The 13175-nt window shown below is 38.6% G+C and overlaps 1 protein-coding gene across 17 annotated transcripts in view; it reads right to left on the minus strand.

Annotated features, from left to right (window-relative positions):
• LOC106516884 (receptor-type tyrosine-protein phosphatase F) overlaps positions 1–13175 on the minus strand; it is a 189641-nt gene that overhangs the window by 138044 nt on the left and 38422 nt on the right. Inside the window, exon 1 of one of the 17 annotated variants that reach the window (XM_014007453.1) lies at positions 4720–5009. The exons of the other annotated variants lie outside the window; for them this stretch is intronic. The gene's annotated coding sequence lies outside the window, so the exon portion shown is untranslated. Of the gene's footprint in view, positions 1–4719; positions 5010–13175 lie in introns of those variants that run through there. 17 annotated transcript variants of the gene reach the window in all.

Raw genomic sequence — 13175 nt, forward strand, 5'->3', positions numbered from 1 at the left:
TTGAACGCATCGGTTTCAGTTCCCAAAATTGGTGAATTGCCAGCTAGAACAGAGTTTATACAGATGGTCTAAGCTAATAACCTAAAAAAAAACTATAATCTTGTCATGTTTGGTTTCTCACTAGTTTTTCAAACAGCATCCAGAGGAAGCTTGTGAAGTATGATCTAAGACCATGACACCTTTCAAATCAGGCATTTTCTCTTGTCATGGCAGTAGCATGGTAATTATTAGAATAAGTTATTTTGTGTGAAAAAGCTAATAAATGAAAATTAACAATCATCTGGAATCTTTGTAAAGCACAACACTCTGAGACATTAACAGCTCACCATCAAACCACATAACCACTAACCTCATGAGACACTAAGCCAGGGGAATTTTATGTTCTTTGTCAAATAAGTACACAAACGCACGACACATTATTTTCCTCAAACATAAAATTAGAATATTTTACCAGGCAAAGTAATTTGCCTAATATAAATGCTCCAAAAACTATAAAAACCATCTGGTTATCCATCTACTTCCCCCTTTCCTCAACCAGAACTCTTGTCTTACTTTCAGCATATGCAGCCATGTCTCCCATGTTTACTAATGTCGAACCAACCCCTTTATCAGGGAAGAGATTTGTAGGGAAGAGGCAGGGGATTAGCCATTAAATTACCAAGCAGACAGCATCCCTGCTCTGGGGTTGTGAAGCAGTAATCTCTAAGTCTGAAGTGTGGTGAGGGGGGGCGGGGGGGGGGTACAGACAAAAATTTGGGATTGGTGCTGTGGAACTCCAAATTGTGTGCAAGCTAAACATAAAAAAGTGATTTTCTGCCAAGATCCCCCTTTCAATTTCATAATACTTTTTCTAGACCAAGCAACACTGATGTGTGTTTTTGTTTTTTGGTGGCACGGCTATTGAGACAGACTCAACAGTACACGATTTTGAAAGCTTTTAAACAAGAATGATGTAGCTGGGCAGGGCTGGTGGAATTACATTTCAGTGGCCTTGCTCATGGTTCTTGTATCGCCACCTCAATGCCCTCCCTTAAACAAGCAGCACTTTCCTCTGAGAAACCCCCCTGGACACAGGAATGTTTCATCAACGCCACCGCCCCCCAGCATCTTTACCAGGCCGCAGTGGACCAAGAGGCGCTGCACAGGCAGGCCATAAATAAGTCAGGCGTTATAATGAAACCAAATGAATCTCCATCCATCTTAACAAAACAAGCAGGGGAATTGAGAATTCTACAGCAAGACGAGACAATGCCTATGCCTCAGGACTAACTACCCTACAAAATACAAAAACTGTACACTTAAATCCAAGTATGACTTCACGTAAGTCTACAAATGACTATCCAAGACTGTGAAGGCTTATTATTCCATTAGAAGTGACATGAGTGGGCTGAAAAAGGAAGGGACAGGAGGGCTGGTAAAGTAATGAAGTAGAATGTCAGGTTGTAGCGTGGCATTTGAAGAAATAGGGATTCTGAGCAAACAAAGGAGCTGGTATAAATCAGACTCGATTATACTTTCAGAGCAGAACACCAGATAAATTAGGCCTAGCTTCGTCTTACCATTGTTAAGCATCAAAGTCAACCCTGATCATCAAAACGTAAAAAACCTGTAACCTTTAATTTCCTCTCATGGTAGAACTCAAACAGACTATTCTTTGCGCCATTAAAAAATATAATATGTAACAAATATCAGTGGAGTAAAATCAAGCACACTAATCAAATGCAAAAAAAAAAAACAGTCCTTTTCCAGTTTTCAGAAAACGGCCTTGTTTATGACAGAAGATAAACGCTCACCATCACAGTGTGTTTCCTACCTGCAGCACCCGCACAGATCACAAATAAAAAACATAAGCTGCGGCCTTATCAGACTTTGGGAGTTCAAAAAAAAAAAAATCAGCTGCCCCTGGAAATGGAGGCAGTTTCAATCAATGTGGAGGGCGTAATGGGATGATGTGGAATTGAAATGAGTTTTGTGCAAGGAGGGAAATGTCCTCACTGACAAAGCGGATTTGTGTTCCCTTTGAGAAACCCATAGCTATAACTCGCAGAGTTATGGTTTAAATGAAAGGTGCAAGGCTACAAGCACAAAACAGACTTCTGATGGTGTGCTATAAATGGCCATAAAAATGTGTATGCAATGAAGAAAACACTATATTATTTATTGAAAACAGGGACACACAGGAAGACATGGAAAGAAATGTTTAAAACAGCTCTAAAGAGACAGTGAGTTAAAGCTGTCAAGCCAAAGCTACAGGACGACTTCCACTCATCACCTAAAAAAACAACAAAAAATATCACCTTTCCTAAAATAAACCCGCTTTCTAAATTAGATCTGATCTTGTGTCAAAACCCTGATATGTGTTTAGCATGCTTGTGCGGAAGTCAAAAAGCTGACACAGACCTAGTTTAATCAAACGAGCTCTCTTCTTGGGGCAGCCGAGAAAAGAATTCTTGTCAAAACACTGATGACTGTAGTCGTAAAGTTGGCCTTTTTTTTCCTCTCCTAAACCTTCACATCAGCACCCGTCAAAATAAATGAAAGACTCGATAAAAAGAAAGAAGTGTCACAAGTGAAACCAGAATGTGACTATCAGAACCGCAGACACATCACACAGCAGTGGCCACTGATTGACATCACACGTTATGCATGATATATCTGGCACGCTCATAAACGCAGAGCTGTGTAAACATTGTGTTTAGTACAGAATGCAGAATTGACAATTAGACCTTGTCATCATAAAACAAGAACCTATGACCTTGTCAACATCAAGCAACAATTTTTGACACAAAGAAACTATAAATCCCGCGCCCTCCACCGCTGTCATTTATAAGTTGTCACTTCAGTTTCTGCATCAAAACTTTGAGCTTTATTATTCCATCACAGACGCTGGGTATTTTACTTACAGTGTGTGTTGTGTGTGTGTGTGTGTCATGGACAAATGTCTGTCTCAACTCATACAGTCGCCTTCAGAGACATTGATCTGTGATTGTAAGCAACTTCTTTCACGTTCCAACGAGAATCAAAGAGACTGAGCAGATCCATCATGCATAAACAGGGCATTACACATCACCCATCACTGATGATGACAAATCAAGTTCTATGGAAAAATCCATACACTCGGCCCCATAATTACTTTTGAGGAATCTAATGGTGGCCGTGGACCGGACGTTCACATGACTGACTGTTCCTTGTTTGGTCGTTTATTTCAGAAAGGCATCAGCCAAGACACCTGCTTAAAAACAGAAATTGTGTACTCAATAAAGAGCTGACATGCACAAATGAACGTAGCAGCTTTCTCAAAAAATGTCCAAGTAATCATTTAATATTTCTCTGGAATATTACTAGCGAAGTGGCCGAGGCTCAACTGCAAAAGAGGAACGAAGGATCAGTGACCTGCATGGTGGAGGTGAAGGAGGACAACCTGTAGTTCACACAGTACACACTGAACTGTCTTTGTTTGCTCAAAAGACCACAGCAGACAGCCTTTTTTGTGTTCATTTTAGCTACTGCGCAGCTGAACAGACACATTAAAAGTACATTCTTTTATTTTTTTACTTCTTTTTCTTTTCTTTTAACCTCATCTGGATTACAACTTTGAATTGAGACAAACAAGTGTAAGAAAAGCTGTGGTTTTGAATCATTAACAAAACATAAAACAGTGAATGAAAAACATTGTTACAGCAGGAAGAGATGAAAACAAGCTTTCAGTGCTGTACCTACAGAGAAGTACAACTCTTTTTTTTAAACGTATCCAACCAAAAAGTAAGATGTTGTTTTTTTAGAATGCTTAAGGCAGCTCTGGTGGAAAAGAGAAAGACACAAAAAGATATTTTCTCAGACATTCGCTCCTTGTATTGAGCAACAAACTTACTGTGAACAATTGCCACATTATTTCTGAGCCAGAATAAAAACTCTATCCAAACGTTTCTCACACAAGTTCGTACAAGTTTTATGCTGCAAGTTAAAATGACAATGCCGACAGAAAAATTGAAGCAAAATAATAAAAGTGTTCACAATAAAGGAAATTAAACTTGAAAATCACAGAAACTTTTATTACAGGACCAAGGCCCGTACGGTTTGAAAAAAACTCCATAATTTATGACCTCCAAAAGTTCCCCTCCACAATTTTCTAGGATTTCAAAGCTTTTCAGTGTCTCCACCTCACAGGAATTTGTCTTGCTGAAATTTTACCCTCTAGACTGCCAACGGAGATAAAGACAACTGGAAAAACAGGTTGTTTGGCCTCAGAATACGGCCTAATGCAGTGGAACGGTAGGGTGCCTCACCTTAGCAGCAGTAGCTAGGGGACGTTCTATGGCCCTTCTATTCAAAGTCCTCTGAATGCGTAAGGGAGGGCTTGCACCAGACAGGGCAATTTGCCAAAAGCCAGCCAATAGAGCTAAGCCAAGACGAGGTTAAACTATTGTTTTGGCTTCACAAGCCGGAGTGAGCAAGGACAAAAGTAACAGAGACAAAAGAGTAGTAAGAAAATACCTGACCGCTCAAGTGTAACACATCAACTTATTTTGCTACTTTTATTATGAAAGAAAAGTTGTGAAAGGCATGTCGAGAGATAAAGAACAACACATACCGGAACAGAAATATCTGGGTAATAAAGAATGCCTTAAAGAGGTCAGTCACGTTCAAAAAATGCACCTGTGCCTTGATTGTTTAAAGAAGCAGTTCCTTTAACTTTTCAAGTTCAAATTACTAACTTACCCATGCATGTCAAAACAGGTCCACTTAAAAAATAAATCCTTTTTATTCCTCTTTTTTTTATTTAAGGCACTTAATCCACAAAAAGGAGCAGACAGATCCTACAAAAGAAAATCCAGGAGTATCCACAAAAAGATTATCCCTGAGTGATGTCTTATAAAAAAAAAAGAAAAAAAGTGTAAGAGAAAAAGTAGTCCCCCCGCTCCTCCTCAGTTATTCCATTCACAGCGTTTCATTAAATGTTGTCTTTTTGGTTCTCCAGCAGTAGGTTTCCAGCTGTGGCTGTAGAGCAGAGCGGCTTGGGGAGAGATCCTTCAGAGTCAAAGCTTGTTCACACACTGAGTGTTCAGGGACTGCCCGAGAGAAGCCAAACCCACAAATGTGATGTCACTGGTGTCAAATTTCAGTTTTTAGGAGAGAGGAGGTTGTAGGGTTTTACCTTTTTGAAAACTGACCAATGAGAGACCATTCTGTGGTTCACCTGAACGTAGAAAAAAAAGGCTTGAGGTACACGTGATGTTATTTGCAGCCTAAAGACTCCATTATCTTTTGTTGGAGTGTCTGCTCATGCAGGTTAATCATAAACGTGGCAAAAATCTCCTGCTAGTTTTAAACAAAAATTCTGAATACACTTCAAATCCTTTTAGCATTATTGCTGAAACTTAAAGGGTTGGCAAAGCATGACCTTGAAATAAGCAAACATTCCCAGGGGTTGTGATAGAATATGTCCGGCAACATGTTTTGTGGATAATGAAACTGCTTCAAAAATAATTTGGCCTTCTTTCTCTATCGCTGAAAAAAATAATAATGGCGTGTGGGGATAAATATGCAAAATCCTCATTCTTAAATCGGCGAGGCTTTGGGTGCGCACATACAATTTTCGCAAACACACTGTTTCTCATCCCCTCTGGTCAACATTCTGCTAGCCACGGAGCTAATCATCCACAACAGATGTTCAGAAATGTTCAGTCGGATTTATGACGAAGCTCAGAGGAACAGCCAAGTCAGCCTCTGGTGCTGTTTTTCTCTTCCGTCCTACAAGGACAAGGGATTGCACTGAGAGAGGATGTCAGCACAACACCCCCCCACACCAAAAAAAAAATCCCTGGCGCTCCGAGACTCACCATCCAAGACGACTGAGCCTTAATAGATCACAGAGCCTTGGGACCTCAGGGGAGAATTTTGCTCATTTATCCCCAATAATACTGAGCGGACTGTAACTTGACTCGTGCAGCAATGCTTCAACTACGTTTCATCCACATAATGAGATGTTTTTATGTATCAGTAACACTGCTGACACTGTAAGCAACCTAGACTGAGCCGAATATTTTAGGATGAGGCAATATATATTATAGTGTTGCCCTAACATTAAAATAATGAATTTATATTCACAGCTACACAATAGCCAAGTTTCCATCAACGTTTTTAATGCACATTTTGAAGTATCGCATAAGAAAAGGTGAATGGAAACGGCACGATGCGAAAAAATTTCCTCTAAATCGCAAAAGTTGATACGCTCGCTTCAGGTGGTTTTTTGGGGTTTTTGAAAAAGAGTTAATGCGCAAAAGGAGAGATGGAAACACTTTGCCGAACAAGTTCTGACGTAGCGAGCGTTTACCTCACATGGCTGATCAGCTGTTCCCGCCGTCTGTCCGAAACCATTCCCGGTGTTGTACGAAATTCAGTTCCCCTGTGAAAATCTGTTCCCCCTGTGTTGGGAGCGCCTCCCTCATTGGTCTGACGTTATACCTGGACCAGTGATTCTCCCTAAGGTTAACCAGTAGGGGGAACAGATTTTCACAGGGGAACTGAATTTCGCACCTCGCCGGTAGCAGAGCAACTGCAGCCACGACTGCAGCAGGACCCTCCTCCCGCTGTCGGCGTATTCTGTTATTCCCGTAACATGAAGAGAATTGCACTTCTTTCTCCAGACAACATATAACATCGCCAGAACTAGTTGATATGACAGAATAATTACAACTTTTCCAATAGCAACACGTTCCTAACTTCTCTCCATTTTCCTGAGATGTGTGGACCCTGTGAGTTTGCGACTTTTACTTCCTGTTTACTACACACATGCGTCTGATGTAACTGATTCGCTTCAAGCTAGTTGATAGAAACAAGTCTGATTCGCATTTCTTTGTTTTTTTCCTTTTTGCGAAATTTAAAAAATTCACTCAAATTTTGAATTAAAATTGGATGAAAACATGACTAATGGCAGTGTAAATAAACACAAACTTCAGAATCACATTACATTTGGTAAATGTATTTACTATTATTAACCTAAATGTGACTAAAGTTAAAACATTAACATAAGAAAAGATGTTAATTTTTTAAAGGCCTCCATTATGAGCAGTACACTTGAATCAGTTCCTGGTTTTTAAACACTGCTTAGGGTAATGGTGAACGTTTCTCTTTGCTATCAACAATGGGAGACATCCTGGACGTGCAAGATCTGTGAACGCAACAGAGTTATGAACAATAGGAGAGAAAAAATTGTTTTGTCTTAAAATCCCACTTTATAGCAAGTAAGAAGTGGGTTATCTGATTAAAAAGTAGTTCAATTCCTAACGGCCGAAAATAGAAATATATTCTAGCTGCATGAGCTGCAATAACCCAAAAAGGAACAGAAACTTCTTCAACTAAACAGCTATTTGCAAACGAAAGAACAGCCAATCTGTATTTTTTATTTTTTTTATTTTTGTAAACCTCTCAGTTCATTACAAACTCATAAGATTTGAGGAAATCTGCTGGAGAATAATGATTACACCCACACACTCCTGATGAGAGGGAAATAAGTATATTAGTGGGTGTAAACTGATTGTGCCAAATCAAATGTCACATGAATCTGAGATGAAAAATTTCAGAACAAATTTCACTTTAGTAATAAATGGAAGCAAACAGATTAATGTCTGGTGGTCCTAACCAGCAAAGATGGAGGTAAACTGCGTCAAGTACACAATGTAAGCCATTTCATTTCACATTTCATACCATTTTTGTACAATGTAAAACTCAAAAGCCCCACAACTACTTGTTACCAGGAATTGCCTCCAGCCGTGTTTGCCCCACTGTGGGCCCTTGAGCAAAGCCTTAACCCTTCAACTGGCCACCTTAGATCACAGCCCTCTGCTCTACATGTGAGCTTCCATGTATGATGGGAAAAACGCAGAGAATATTACTTTTATTAAAAACTTGTGGACCTTAGAGGTAATCTTTTACACAAGTTTTAAACTACTGCCTAAAGGTATGTTTTGTTGCTAAGGCAGTTATAGATCTTTACTTTGTCCCACCCATTTATGAGCTTCAATGGTGTTGGAAATACCCCTCGAACCACGACTGAGAATTTATAACTTTGTAGCCACCAAACGTCTCCCACCCATTAGACTTCAGGAAAAATTGGCAACCTGTTAAAGCTGAATCCTAATTTTCATCTTTCCCCTGATCTTTAGCCCCTCCCCCATGTATTGTACATTAATGTGGGGGGAATAGGGATTTCCCCAAGTCTTTTTGTGATGTAAGATAAAAGCTGGGGTGAGGTGTGTGTGTGCGCCTGTGTAAGAGGGGGCGGGGGTTAATAATTACGTCATCACCATTTTAATACAGTTGTTTTTACTTTTCTTTTTTTTAAGTTACTGAATCGTGAAACCAAACTATTCTCCATTTGTCAAATTTCTAAACAAATATAAATAAGTTTGTGTCATTTTGCAAAGAACAATTGAATTTAGCAAACATACTTAAGACATGAAAGTGCCCTATGTATCATTGACAGATTGTCAACACGTTCTGTTCCTCAATAATTTCACATTGTTATATCGCCCCACACGAGTGAAAGTGTAGCGCTTTCTGGCCCAATGGAAAGCTTTAACAGAGGTATGAGCCACACTAGCAAAAGAATTCATAAATGTAAACTTTTCTCTTAAAAGCATTTTAACAACCACTGATGACTACTTTGACTTATTCCAATGTTTTATGTTCAAAATTACTGTCAATCTTTCTTGACATGCTTAAAAATACATATTTTGTTGCAAGCCTGACAACTAGTATGCACACCATATACGCACATCTTAAAGTGTGTGTTTTCCTAAACAATCTTTGACAATCAATGATTTTTAACAAGTATCTCATCTAATACTTTAACGAGTGCTTCTGAAGACTTGATAAAAGGACTAAGGTATTGTTTAGGTGGTAACAGATTAATTCAAGATATCAGCAAACTAGTGAAATCTTGATTTTGCTATTTATTGTTTTATTGTGTGCCACTGATGTCAAAGAAAATCTAACTCAAACCACAGAAGCTCTGTTCCTCTATGGTAGCTACAGTCATCAGGTAGGGTACAACACTGGCTGCTGTAGGATGAGATGAAACACATTGGCCCTGGGCTTTATCAATATAACTGTCTGCACCAAGTCTGCAAAAGCCTTTAACGAGGTTAAGCTTTCAGGTAGGGAAAATAAGTTTCTTGGTGACAGTTCAACAGATCATTGACAGAATGAATGTTCCTCCTGGCATTATAAAAAACATGGTTAAATATTTTTTTGAAATACTGCAGTTTACAGTTATTTAAAACCATCTGTTATAATCTGGCGTATCATCTAAATAATACAATTCTGGAAATCCTTTAAAGGGAATGCAAACAGTTGTGCATTGCTTCCTCATTCACAGGGGACATTGTCAAACAATACTGGCTGCATGCCAGGGAGAAAAATGCTGACCTGTGTCATAAACACTGAGCTGTGAAAGTCAGTGTGCTGCTGCTGCTGATGGGCTCTTTAGAGTAGTACTATGTCATCATGTCCACAGGCACAGCTGGGCAGCACCTGTTAGTTTAACATTCTCAGGCAATTTGCAATGTACTGATGGTTGGTTACTGCCACTAGTTTGTTGGCTAGTTTATTTTCACAATGCAAATGGAGAAAATCATGCAACATGCGTGGACTATACTTTATGACTTACAAAAATGGGTTAAACACATTGGCAAATCGCAAAAATAACATTTAACCTCGCCTTGAAATTCAGGATGAGATGAGTTACAAGGCTACTTTAGTCCAAGGATGAAGCATAAGTAAATATCTAATTATACCTAATTACATATCATTTTCTTGATGCCAGCCACCAAATTATAATTCATTAATTCAGACATTAAAATGTGCAGCATTTGCATAGAGTATCTAGTTAGGACATAAAATGGTTATCAAGGATGTAGAGCTGGATTCTTTGCCAAACAAAAGTGGTTGAAAATGAGCTTGTGAGCACTGTACTTTTGTTAACATTTGTCAAGGACACACTTTTGGTCTTGTTTTTTTTTTCCCAGGACCATCTGCAGATAAGACCGGCTCCACATTGAGAGGGAAGGTGATGGCACATGTGACAGGAAAAGTAAAAAGAATACAAAGGACAGTAAGGGAAAAAGGGACATAAAACATAGATAAGATTGTAATTTAATGGTTCTGACCTTCACCAAGTGCAAGCATGTGCACGTGCCTGCAAAGACACGTATGTAGCGTGTGAATCTGAAGTCTCTGTGCATCCCCGTCTCTAGAAGTATCTATAGATAAAGGCAGCCAAGCCTGCATGCCCACACGAACCTGTTAGTTACAGGCAACATGAGAAAACAGAAAGAGGCCAAGACAAGAGAGGTGGAAGTTATAGAGAAGGAGACCTCTATTCCTTGTTCTCATTGAAAATCAAAAACAATGAGCGCTCTCCATTACGCTGTGTTGCTGACAACTGGCAGGGCGCGCTCTCGAAGGGGAACAGCAGAGCATGCCACTGAATGCATGAGACAAATCATTTTTATCTGGGAACCCGGCGGGTATTGACAAACCGAGGATGCATTTAGATAGCCCAATTAAAATGGGGAAATGAAGCAACATTGAAGCACTTTACAGCACCGTGCCCCACTCTCTGTCCTCAGGGGGTGGGGGCACCCTGTGCAACGCTAACCTCTACAGCAACATTCTTTCCTTTGAAAGTTACACTCTGTGACAGTATGGGGATGGCGGAGAAAGCAAAGAAGCAGGTGGCTCAGAAAAATCTCTTTGAGGTGAAAAATGGAACATGAGAGAAAGTAATATTTGTGAGGAACAATAATGAGCCCATGTGACACTGCATCATTTATATATAAATTTTGCACCGTTCTCTTTGGAAATAATAGTGACTACTTTAACAACAAGGAGATGCTAAAAAATAAAAAGCAGGATCAAGACTTAAGGCAAGACAAGGAACCCAAAACAGCCCTCTAAGTTCAATAGGAAGCTGGGAATCAATAGCTGCATTTCCATTGACCATGAAAATGCGCAAATTAGAGTTTCGAAAATAAATTTGCTCAATGGAAACATGTCAATTTCGAAAAAAAACACGTTTTTCAACAAAATGTTTTTGCGCTAGGAAGAGGTGGTTTTTCGGCCGTATCAAAATTGGTGTATTTCGCAAAACTGCAATGGAAACACTTTTTTCGCATCACGGGAGTCACGTGATCAAGAAGCGGCTGTTTCTACTGGTGAAAAAGATGATGATGAAGAAGACAACAGGAAGTAGAAGTGCTAGTAAAATCACAGAAGTGTTGAAAGAAAGTATTAAGCTCACCAACTACAATTTCCCAAAAACACAGCATACGTCCCAAGAATAAGGGGCTTGTCGCTGTAAAGTCTCGATAAAAGACGCCGACGTCTCCTCTGATGATGAGCGTTAGTGTCGCAGTAGCAATATGCTATGCTATGTGTTTACATCCATTGCCGCCATGTTTGTAATGACTTATTGCGAGAACAAACATATTCACTCGTGACTTTAATAGCATTTCTTACTTAATGGAAACTGCAATTGAGAAACTGTGTTTTTTCGACATTAAGTGAATATCGACAAAGTTTTGCGCACATTTGTAATGGAAACATAGTCACTGATATGGAAATTGCTTCTATATATTCAGATGTGCGTAAGCAGGTGACCTTTTATGTCATCCACTTCTTCGTGGTTCTTTCCTCGCTTGAGTATGGCTCCCACTGGTTTAATTTTCAGATCACTATTTGTCTTCATGATCAATGATCATTCCGCCGAGATTACAGTCAAGTGCATTTTTCAAAAAGATACCACGGCACTGGCAAGCACACACAAAAATTCCATTCATCAGACCCCTTCAAGTATGTTAAAAGGTTACAAGACCGAGATATCTTATGAAGCCTCACCTTCTGTGTGGGAGGAGTGAGAGTGGTAGCCAAAGCAGACCGTTTCATTTCCCCATTAAAGAGAAAGAAAAAAATAAGTCAGACTAATGCTGTGGTATGCTGTGAGCAGCTGTTCAGCAGTGTTACATTTCACAGGCTGTAGTCAACAGATCCAGAAAAATACAAGGTCTTTCAACAATCTCCTTTTTGTGAAGCCATTGTTAATAAAAATTAGATATTTTTTGCCTATTTTTAGCAAATGTTCCTAATTTTATGTGTGGCGTTTTTTTTTTTATTTTTTATTTCAGCTTTGCAAAATACCATGCATTTTTTTTTAGATGCAGCACATCGTGAATTATGGGCAATTCTGAATCAATCTTTAAAAATGAAAAACTGAGTTAAAGTTAACCTATGCAGCTACTTTAAGAAAGTCAACAAAGTAGTTGCAGTTTGTCCCAATACAGTTGCCATAGCTGCTGTAGTTGAAACAGTTGGAGTATTTTCACATATTTTTTTATTTTCTTGCCTGAACCATGAACAGAGTAATAGCTGTAGCTATCATTAATACTGTCTTTAATTTAAAACGTAGTAATAAACATACTAACTTGGTTTTCTATGTCTTGTAAGTAGCTTCTACATATGCTAAAAGTTGTTTAACAACCTCTAAAGTGCTTTTTTTTTCTTTTACATATTGCATCGGGCACTCTTTATTATGTAAAAAATATATAAAATTGTGTTAAATTAAAATAAGCAATAATTATTTCAATGTGTAAACTCAGATTTAAATCTGAATTTTAGTCACATTTCAGCCCTGAATCATAACTGAACTGAAATATGAGGAACCTAAAGATTCACATCCTTAAAAAATGAAACACTTCTTTTCAAAACAATCAATTAAACAAAACATTTGGTTTACATTTGGCCACACTATGAAAACAATAATGCAAAAAGTTTGTTCAACTACATTAAGCTAATATTTTAACATTGAAAACACCTTTTATTTAAGAAGATGTTGCTTCTGATGTGAAAAATAGACATACAGTGGGGAAAATAAGTATTTAGTCAGTCACCAATTGTGCAAGTTCTCCCACTTAAAAAGATGAGAGAGGCCTGTAATTGACATCATAGGTAGACCTCAACTATGAGAGACAAAATGTGAAAAAAAATTTGAGAAAATCATTTTGTCTGACTTTTAAAGATTTTTTTTGCAAATAATGGTGGAAAATAAGTATTTGGTCAAATACTTTGTTGTATATCCTTTGTTGGCAATGACAGAGGTCAAACGTTTTCTGTAAGTC

Source organism: Austrofundulus limnaeus, unplaced genomic scaffold (genome assembly GCF_001266775.1).
Source record: "Austrofundulus limnaeus strain Quisiro unplaced genomic scaffold, Austrofundulus_limnaeus-1.0 Scaffold42, whole genome shotgun sequence".
In the NCBI taxonomy this organism is placed as follows: domain Eukaryota; kingdom Metazoa; phylum Chordata; class Actinopteri; order Cyprinodontiformes; family Rivulidae; genus Austrofundulus; species Austrofundulus limnaeus.